Source organism: Gavialis gangeticus, unplaced genomic scaffold (assembly GCF_001723915.1).
Source record: "Gavialis gangeticus isolate Ggan-Ray unplaced genomic scaffold, GavGan_comp1, whole genome shotgun sequence".
In the NCBI taxonomy this organism is placed as follows: domain Eukaryota; kingdom Metazoa; phylum Chordata; order Crocodylia; family Gavialidae; genus Gavialis; species Gavialis gangeticus.
The window spans coordinates 24,018,571-24,029,688 of record NW_017728998.1 but is presented as its reverse complement, the minus strand read 5'-3'; the positions used below and the strand labels follow the sequence as shown (position 1 = coordinate 24,029,688).

At 42.1% G+C, this 11,118-nt stretch overlaps 1 long non-coding RNA gene across 1 annotated transcript in view; it reads left to right on the top strand.

Moving 5' to 3' along the window:
- Positions 1-8,790: 8,790 nt before the first annotated feature.
- The window catches only part of LOC109289383, a 19,271-nt gene continuing 16,943 nt past the window's right edge, over positions 8,791-11,118 (top strand). Inside the window, exons 1-2 of the long non-coding RNA XR_002095348.1 lie at positions 8,791-8,804; positions 9,163-9,167. This is a non-coding gene — a long non-coding RNA (uncharacterized LOC109289383). The remainder of the gene's footprint in view (positions 8,805-9,162; positions 9,168-11,118) is intronic.

Sequence of the window (11,118 nt, the reverse complement as noted above, 5' to 3'; positions counted from 1 at the left end):
AAGGATAGCTCAGTTTGTGAGGAGGGAGAAACACTGAACAGAGAGGTTGGGAGGAATTTCTTTAGGTTAATCATAAACATAAACAGCCACTTACTCTCAGGGATGTGAAAACGTGGGAAAGGAAGGGTGTTGAGGGAACAACAAGGGTTCCAGCCTTTATTATTGAAGTGGTGTGTGTTCGTGGTACATTGTCATAAAAATATTGAATGAATATAGTGCTTGTGAAAGGCACTGAATCAACAGCCCTCTGCACAGGGATGTCATCTATAATAGCCATAGAATGAGTGCAGCCCAGACACTAGTATAAGCGTTTGTCCATTCTTCTGCTAATGAATCAACCCTTTTCTAGGGGGATTATCTGTAGGACAGAAAGTCAGAGGACATTTCAGGTTTCATGCCCATTTGGACTCCAGGCCTGCAAGCATGCAAGTAGCTCACTATAATCTCAATCAGATACCTCATTGATAAAAGCACAACACAGATAAAAACTTCATACTGCTGACTTCACTGGGAGTACTGTACGCTTCATTTTTTTTGCAGAAAAAAGGCTCTTAATCATTAGTCTTTCTATTGAGGCTGTCAGCAAAGACAATTGGAAGGGTTCCCTTTGCCTGCTATATATCAGGGCTCAACCCACAAATTCATTTTACATAAATTACCAGCTATCTATCAAATACAAATACAAATTATATTTATTTTTTTTACTTGCACATTTAGAAAATTCCGTATTTGAATTAAAAAACTAATACCTATTCAAGACATAGGCTAAATACAGACATTATACTTTCACTAGTATAAATGGTTGGAAACCAGTCTACACCTGCAACAGAACAGAAGTTTGGCACACAGAGCTTGGTTTAAAAATAGCAGAACTCAGTCTAATATTTGCTCCCCTCCACCAAAGGACTAATGTGTGTTCTGTTTGCAACTACCAATTTAACTACACCACTTACACTGTACAACTTAGATTGATTCTGCCTTGGGCTTTTGGAGAAACCTCCTTCATGACACTGGTCATGTATAGGAGAGACTGGGTACCTCTGTTGGGTGCTCTTAACTTTGCTTTCATGTATTTTAATGATTTAATGACCCAATAAGCATTCCTATCTTAAAGCAGGGCACTAAGAAGTAAAGATAATTTGAAGGGGACTAGGGCAAGAAGTAAAAGAGGATTATCTCTAAAGCAAACACAACATCAATCATATCTATTAAAAAAATAATAAGACCGACTTCCCAATTCCCACATTCCTGAAGCTTCAAGATATGACCCTTGCAGTCTTATTGGTAGGTGCCTGAATGGCTAACAGTTATGATTGTTGCATTTTTCCTCGGACCCAGAAGTGGCTAACTGGAATGTGGTATTCTTAACATCATAGTAAGAGTCCTTCAGCAGTCAGAAAAATCCATACAGAAGGGCAGAGTTAGGCAATAACGCAAAGGAATGAGAAAGGCAGAGTGTCATTTCCATTTGTTTCTGTGTTATGTAGCAGTGCCAGGCACAGTCTTGGTCCTATGCTTCTTTTTACCTCAAAGGCAAATTTAGGGAGTTTGATCTCAGCTGAGAGTAAGTAAAAGCTACATGCATATCTGTAGTGCAAAAAAAAGTAAATTTAAATATGTAAATGTACAGGCATGCATACCTAGGTCTTTATGTATAATTGGCTTATACAGGTACAGGATTGATATATGTAGGCCCTGGTGCAATAAAGCATTTAAGTCATTATCTTTAAGCATAAGTAAGCCCATTGAAATTAATGGCATTACTCACATGCTTAAAATTTAACGTGCTTGCACACTTTGCAGGGGCAGGGAACTCATGATGCCAATAGAAGTTAATTTGCATTGTTCTTATTCCAGCTTCTGTATTGGGATGAAGGGCAATTTCATACAGGGCCAAATCCTGCAAGCTTTTAGACAAGTGGGTACCTACTCATATGATTTCCCATTTAAATCAATGGGACTATCAACAGTTCTGAACTTGCACACTTGTCCTTTAATGTTTTTACATATCTTTTATTTTAAACATATGAATAGTCCCTTTGAGCCTGATTTGCAAGTGGAGTCAGGCCATTTTACTACTGATGGCTTATACTCACTGTAAAGCCTCTGTTTTAATTAGCAAAGTAGTGTGACTAGCCTATTGAATTAAATGAGAAAGTTCCCACATTTTAAAATTACATTTCAGCCCCAAGTATTGGCTTATGTGAATAAAGTTACTCACATACTTATATATGTGTCTAATATATATATATATATTTACTATGGAATACATTTAGCCTACAAAAGATTCTGGTCTCTTCACAGTGTGATCCTATAAATGCTTATGCAAATATATATCCCAAATTACTTAAGCCACTCTTACATACTAAAACAGTTTTTTTCATGTGGCCTTTAGTGACTTCCCTAATTTTCTGAAATTCAAAATTATTTGAAAAACTGAAACTTTGCAGTCACTTTGCACTTAGGATAGACTGGTGCCTTTTGCCATTTAAGAAAAAAAGAAGCCTTTAAATAGCAACCAAAGCTATTTTGATAATGTTTTTATCTATTCTGTGACTGACATCAATAATACATAACGGTTCCATTGACATTGCATCCTGTCCAATGGACCCACTGACCTGATTCAATGTCAGCTGAAATGCCTCGTACATCATAAACATGCGCAAATTCCAGCAGATCCATTATCCTCATGACAGGTCCAAAAGTGCCAGAGACCGGATGCTAAGTCAATGGAAGTTTTAATTTGTTTTTTAATTTATATTTTCTTTCATGCATCTGTACAGAGATGTATCTTGATACTCAGTATAATGTAAGAGAAAGCCCCATATGCAACAGTATGAATACATAAATAGTAATGATGTCGCTAGTTGTTCAGATACTAAACCGATAAGGATGTGGTATAAAAACCACGATAAATACCTCCTACTGTGTCAGGAGGGCCTGCAAATCTGATATGTCATTCTGTCTTACAGCAGAAGAATATATGAATCATAATATTCCTATTAACAACATGTAAAGTCTAAAATAGTTGCAAATTGAATCCAATACTGATGCAACTTTTAAAACATACTGATACACATTTTTAAAAACTGCACCTCTGCTAGGTTTTTTACTTCTGTTCAAAAGAAAGGAAACTTTTTTTAGGATTTTAAGTTGGACCTTCTTAACGGTATCAGTATATTTGTTTCACTACTGAGCCTTTTTAGTAGTCAAAACTGTAGAAAATTGAATATACACTTACTGTATAAAAATGATATGCTTGGTTAGTGATAGTTTAGATGAAATAAGTACATCAATCATACAGTAGCAGGTTGTCAGCTCTTTATGTGTAGGGAAAACATAGAACAAAGAATGTAATGAATGTTGGGCACCACTTACAAAAGTTCTGTGCCAGAATTGATTTACAATAAACTTCCCTCCCTCCCTACAGAAATTCATTTACAGGAATGTTCAAGAAAATCCAAGCAGAACAGCATGCTCCCTGTTCTGATGTGTGTTGTTACAAGTTCATCCTCATTGTGCATTTTCTGTTTGGCTGGTACAAAAAACACCGGTTCTGCATTCAAACTTAATTTTCTGCACTAGTTGATATGAAAAAGAAGGGTTGAAAAATTAATATGGTATAAATCAGTGGTTCTTAACCAGGGTGTCACGGTACCCTGGGGTGCTGCCAGATCCTTTGAAGGGTGGTGCAAAGTGTGAGGACATAGGCCAGGTGTGAGGAGATAAGCAGATAATCTCAGGCTCAGGCATGTCTGTGCTAAACCAATCACAGATAGAAAATGAGAGTTGGAAGGGACCTTAGGAGGTCATGTAGTCCAACCCCGTGCTCTAAGCAGGACCATCCCCAACTATATTACCCAGCCAAATCTTTGTTTAGCCAGGTCTTATAAACCTCCAAGGATGGAGATTCCACAACCTCTCTGGGTGCCTGTTCCAGTGCTTTACTACCCTCCTAGTGAGAAAATTCTTCCTAATTTCTAAGTTAAATTTTCCTTGCTGCAACTTAAGACCATTGCTCCTTGTTCTGCCATCTGCCACCACCTGGAACAGTTCAGCTCCATTCTCTTTGCAACCACCCTTCAGGTAGTGGAAGGCTGCTATTAAATCCATGTCTCACCCCCAGTCTTCTCTTCTCCAGACTAAATAAGTCCAGTTCCTTCAGTCTCCTCAGAAGTCAAGTGCCCCAGCCCCCAAACCATTTTTGTTGCCCTCCACTGGATTCTCTCCAATTTGTCTACATCCTTTCTGTAATGGAGGAACCAAAACTGGACACAATACTCCAGATTTGGTCTCAGCAGTGCCAAATAAAAGGGAAGAATTACTTCCTTTGGTCTGCTGGCAATGCTTCTACTAATGCAACCCAGTATGTTGTTAGCTTTCTTCACAACAAGGGCACACTGTTGACTTATATTTAGCATATTGTCTACTGTAACCTTCAGATCATTTTCTGCAGAGCCGTTGCTTAGCCAGTCAGCCTGTACTAGTGCATGGGATTTTTCTGTCCTAAATGCAGGACTTTGCACTTGTTTCCTTTTGTCCAATCCTCCAATTTGCTGAGGTCTCTCTGAATCCTAGGCCTACCCCAATACTCTACCCTCACTTCTCAGCCCCTCTGCAAGTAGGTAAATGCTGTAACATATAAATTAGTTTTTGAAATTGGGTGCTACTCAATTCACAAAACCTATGGATCAGTGCCCTAAGTCCAAAAAGGTTGAGAACCACTGATGTAGACAATTATATCCTAAACAAGGATTAACACCTGGAAATAAAGCCTGCAAGAGAAGACATTGGAGCTGGCTTCTCCATTTCAACTAACAAGCTTGTCTGAAAACTTAGGTCACACCTAGTAAGGGAAGTTGCAGAGAGCTGTAGTGAATTGGGACTGTGACTATCCTTTGTTGTTTTGACCCAAGGGTCTGAACTACACTTCAGATCTGCTGTCAGTTTTTCCCAGCTGTCTCCAAGCTCTGTGCTAGTGATTTCTCCACAAGGGTGCCAAGAAACCCTTTTAGGGGAGGTGCACAATATTCCACTGTTAGGTGTGCAAACATGATTCACAAGATAAATGCAGAGATTTCAAATAGAAATCCATAGTGTCAAAACAAGGCTGACCTTCTGGTGGCTTTCTAAGTTCTTTGCAACAAAAGAATTGCTTTATTATTTTCCCCCTAGTCAATAAAATGAGTAAAAGCTAGGCACTGGCATTTTCTGAGAGCCACCTTCAGTCTAACAAGGGAAGCCTTGAGTCTAAGAAGGTTGAGAACCACTGCTCTATATAGTACTATGGAGACTCTTTCTGGAACGGTAAAATAAACTTCAAATAAACTGCCATGACTGTTTACCAAACCCAAGCAACAGAGTTTTACATAAATCCATTCTGAAATGAATTTAGACACAAGGAAGGCTGAGATTACTTGTTCCACTATCTTCTTTACATTCTCTGTCTCTTTAGGGCATTCGTTCACTCTCCCATATGTAAGGTTCCCTTCATTATATGGATTTATGCTGCACACATATGGCTCTACTTAATCTAACAATAGCTCTCATTCCCTTCCAAGGGATATGTTATGGAGGAGTAACCATACCCATGCATTGTAATAAAATATAGCACAAAGACAACAGAGATCCTTTTATTTCACCACGAGACAAAGACATCTTTTGAACTGCACCTTAGATTTATTTGGTATTGATAAATCTAACATATACACTAAATGGTTACCATTCATTTTTGTTCTCGGCCAAAAAAGCAAGTTGCAGTCCTTTAAGATTTCATCTCTAAACCAGTAGTGAGGTGCTACTATTGCTGGCACACCCAAGTAGCTTGTACTCTCCTCTGAAGTAAAAACCAGACGAAATATTTCATGGATTTCATAGACATTAGGGCTGGAGGGGACCTCAGAAGATCATCAAGTCCAGCCCCCTGCAGGGGCAGGAAGTCAGCTGAGGTCACAGGATCCCAGCAAGATAAACAGCCAATTTTCTCTTGAAGGCATTCAGAGTAGGTGCTTGAACCACCTCCGGTAGCAGGCTATTCCAGACCTTGGGCTCAGGCAGTAAAGAAATTCTTCCTTATGTCCAGCCTGAAACGGTCTTGCAGTAGTTTATAACTGTTCAACCTTGTCATCCCATGGGGTGCTCTGGTGAACAATCATTCCCCCAGATCTTGGTGAACACCCCAGCTAACCTTATAGGTGACCATCAGATCACCCCTGAGCCTGCACTTTTCCCGGCTAAAGAGCCCATAGCTCTCAGCCTGCTATCGTAAGGTCTGTTTTCCTGACCTTTGATCATGCGTGTGGCTCCTCTCTGGACTCTCTCAAGCTTCTCCACATCCTTTTTCAATTGTGGGGCCCAAAACTGGATGCAGTACTCCAGCTGCAGCCTCACCAAGGCCGAGTACAATGGGAGAACAATGTCCTGGGATTTGCTTGAGAAGCATCTATGTATACAAGCCAGTGTTTTGCTTGCTTTACTTGCCGTAGCATCACATTGAAGGCTCATGTTCATCTTGTGGTCAATCATGACCCCCAAGTCCCTTTCATCTGTAGTGCTAGCCAGCGTACCACTGCTGAGCTTATAAGGATACTGCAGGTTTTTCCTCCCAAGGTAGAGAAACTTGCGTTTTTTGGTGTTAAACACCATCAGGTTCTTGTCCGCCCATTTCCTGAGCCTGTCAAGGTCAGCCTGGATCGCCTCCTGTCCTCATGTACGGAAGCTTTACCCCAAAGTTTGGTATCATCGGCGAACTTGGACAGCCCACTTCTGACTCCAATCTCCACATCATTAATAACGATGTTGAACAATATGGGTCCAAGGACAGAGCCTTGGGGGACCCCACTGATCACAGGGCACCATGACAATTGACTTCCATCAACCACCACCCTCTGGGTCCTGCTGCAGAGCCAATTCTCCAGCCAGTGGATCATGGTGGACCCAAGGCCACAGTTGGCCAGTTTTGCCAAGAGGTGATCATGGGATACCAGCTTTTTTGAAGTCAAGATATACAACATCAATCTCCTCTCCCTTGTTCATGTGATAGGCCACCTGGTCATAAAAGGAAATAAGATTGGTCAAGCAAGACCTATCCACAACAAACCCATGCTGACTATCCCTCAGCATGTTGCCATAAGCCAGTCCATTGAAAATGGCCTCTTTGATGATTTTTTCTAAGGCCTTCCCTGGGATAGAGGTCAGGCTGATGGGCCTGTAGTTTGCAAGATCCACTTTCCTTCCTTTCTTGAAGATAAGCACCACATTGGCCTTCTTCCAGTCTTCGGGCACTACACCAGAGCACCAGGAGTTCTCGAAGATCCATGCCAGGGGCTGAGCTATGATGCTCGCCAGCTCCTTGAGTACCCTGGGGTATAAACTGTCAGGGCCGGCTGACTTGAAGGTGTCCAGCCTCTCGCGGTGTTCCTTCACAAGGTCAGCATTGACGGAGGGCAAGGAATCTCCCTCACCTGGGCCTCCCTTTTCCATAATGGGCACGGGTGTCCTGTGGGATTGATGAAAGACCAACGCAAAGTACCCATTTAGTAGGTTGGATTTTTCCTGGGCATCAGTTGTCAGTTGTCCCTTCTGGTATAGCAGGGGTCTAATGTTGCCTTTGCTTTTGCTCTGACTCCCCATATATCTGATAAAGAACTTTTTATTATCCTTGATACTTGTAGCTAGTTGGAGTTCAGTCACAACTTTGGCTTTTCTGGTTTGCTCCCTGCAGGTCCCGACCATTGTGGAATATTCCTCCTTGAAGGTAGATCCCATCTTCCATCCTTTGTAGGTCTTTTTTTTTAGCTGCAGGAGGTCTGCTGGTTCTCTGGAGAGCCAAGAGGGCTACTGTGCCCTTTTGCTGCCTTTCCTCCGAAACGGAATAGCAATAGCTTGTGCATCAAGGATCGCTCCCTTGAGCAGCAACCACTCTTCCTGAACTCCCCTCCCCTTCCTTTAGATCGTGGTCCCTTAGGGAGCCTCCTGAGATTGTCAAAGTCAGCTTTCCTGAAGGACTTCTGTATTGCTGACTGTCTTGCCAGCTTATGGCAGATGGTGAAGGTGATAAGCTCGTGGTCACTGTCACCCAGCTTCCCATCAATTGTTAGGTCACCGATTAGGTCATCCCTGTTTGCGAGTACCAGGTCAGGCAGTGCTTTACCTCTCATTGGCCCATAGATTTCTTGTGTCAGATAGAGGTCAGCCACGCATGAGAGGAAGCTTTGCAATCACTCAGATTTAGCTGAGCACTCTTCCCATGAGATGTCTGGGTAGTTGAAGTCTCCCATGATCACCATGGACTGGGAGCATGCAGCCTCAGCCAATTCCCTGGCTAACTCCTGGTCAAGCTCCTGACTTTGGGTGGGAGGTCTGTAATAGACTCCCACCATCCTGTCTGCCGTGCCATGTTCCCCACGGATTTTAACCCAGAGGGCCTCCAGTCATCCACCCTGGTCACCAATATCATCTTGCAGGGACGGATAACTCTCCTTGACATAGAGAGCTACACCCCTGACCCTTTTGTCCACTTGATCTCTCCTGTACAGGGTATAGCCATCTATACATGTGGTCCAGTCATGGATGGAGTCCCACCAGGTCTCCATTCTCCCTATGACATCATAATTACTTGTGTTAAGCAGAAGGACAAGTTCCTCCTGCTTGTTTCCCAAGCTCCTGGCATTTGTGTACAGGTAGGCAAGTGTCCCCTTGGGGGCACAGCCTTGCCTGCAGATTGTTCCAGGGCTGGGGCAGGGGTGGGATCCCTTAAGTGCCTTGACCTGCTGGCTTTGCAAGGGTTGCTGAGTGGGCCAGCAGTGGCGGTAGTCCCCCCATTCTCTGGCGGGCTTAGTTTAAAGCCCAGTGGAGCAGGCCAGCCAGTCTGGCTAAGAAGAGTCTCCTCCACAGGAGAGAGAGGTAGAGGCCGTCCCTTCCCAGCAGCTCGCTGCCTCTCTCAGGAAGCCAAAGCCTTTCTGATGACACCAGCACTGCAGTCTACTACCTGGATCCTCTTCTCCCTCCTCAGCCCATAGCCCGAGACTGGGAGGATCAAAGAAAACACCATCTGCACCCCCAGACCCTTTAGCCCCACTCCCAAATCCCTGTAGTACTTCATGACCCGGCTGGGAGCAGTCTGAGTCGTGTCATTGGTGCCCACAGCGATAAGGAGCATAGGGGTGGTCAGTGGGCTGGAGGAGTTTAGGGATCTTCTCCCTATGCATATTCATGAGCAATATCTCAGACCCACTGAAAATAATGAGTCTACTGAAGGTTCAGCTACCCCTCCTGCTCTCTACCATAAATTAAAATTACCAGCATTTGTTTTCACCATTTGTAAAAGTGTTTACACAAGTGTCTACACAAGTCTATAGTGTCAGGTAGGCCCTATTCCCTACAAGTATAAAATGGGAAAATCAGTATGGACCCAGTATGAGGAAACTCAGAGAGAGGGTAAGTAGGACAGTACATCATAGACATCTAACTGCCACAGCCTTATTTTAGAAGGATACACCTATATAATTTTTTTAAATCCTCCATTAGCCTCATTTAGCCAGCTAAGATGGAATTGGACACTATTGTGAAATAGCTTCACTACTTTAACTTTCCATCACTAGGCAATTTGATAACCTGCAGGTTTGCAACATCTGTGTTATTTAATGTAATGTATCGCTTCCTAGATCTGAAAAATTAATCCTAATTGAAACATCTAGGTATTTTTGCCTGCCGCTACATTGGCCCTATGATTCCAGTTGCCAAAGAGGAATGTGTGATCTCCACGTTAACTTTTATATTTGTTGATTAAATTGTATTGGGAAAACGTCTGTTCCAGTTTTGAAAAAGCAGGAAATAACCAAAATGATTTTACCAAAGACTGCATGGGTATATGCAAAAAAGACCTGCTGCACAGTTGTACAATGAAAATGTTAACAAAAACCAAAGGCACTATTTCAAGATGTTGTGAATAAGCAAGCTCTTCTCCCCACCCCAAACAGTTTGTAGTTTCTCTTTTATTATGCAGAAGGAGCAAGCAGCATCCACCAATAACTCTTTTGAAGTATCTTCCTTACACAGAAGTTGCAGAGAGTCCAAATATAAATTGTCTAGGCTTCTGTCCTTCCCTGGATGTTAGTTCTCAGTTCCTCTGTTACAGAGATGTCCCTTGGTGTTTTCGCTATCAATTCTACATCCTTCTTTAAGGATAGCATATTTGAGGTGATTACCTGACAGCTGGTTTGGATCATTTGTGCAAAGTGACACTTGAAAGAAGCATGTGGTGTTTGGGTGCCAGCACAGTAACAACCCTTTGGGATTTATTGCAATTGATTATTTGGCAATTGGGTTAATGATGTAAGTGACCCCACACCCAACATCTTATAGTCATGTGAAATAGGAAGGTGAATGGTAGTAATTTCACAGTCTTTCCACGTACTACTAGATGTTTATGAAGCCTCCTATATGGATACATATGTATATGTATGCAATACAGCAGCTGAATAATGCACCCTCAACTTTAATAACAGGGCAAAGCATTTAGAGTTCTTTAGCCTTTTTTCCATTTCTTGCCCAGCCCTTCTTACCCAATCATCCATCCAGTTATTTGTCCCATTTAATTATCATGCGGGTGTGCATATATATATATATATATAAAATCAGATCTACACCAGATATATTGTATGTATTGGGCACAAAAGTCATGCCAATGGCTTTCCTCAGTGTATCCACACTGGTCATTCAAGTTCAGGAACCAAAGTTGAATAAATACAATGCTAGTCACACCACTCCCTTCCTGGATACTGAAATGAGCATGCTATCTACCTTTGAGCAAACTGTCAGCAGACAATATTTTTGGTTGCCCCATTTGAGATGTGGGTACACTGAGGGAAGCCATTGGCATGACTCTGGTGTGAGACTTAATTTCATAGCTGAGCTGGGCTAGGGAGACAAAGATGGCTGGGTGTAACGGGTAGCTACACAATGCCTCTGTATCTATAAAAAGATGTGTAACTCCTTTACTTATCTTGTTTTGTAAATCTTAAAATGTGTTTGATGTTAAGAACTCTGCATCTACATCAAACCTATCAAAGCCCTTTGGACAAAAAGATAGCCAAACAAACAAAATCAACTGTACTA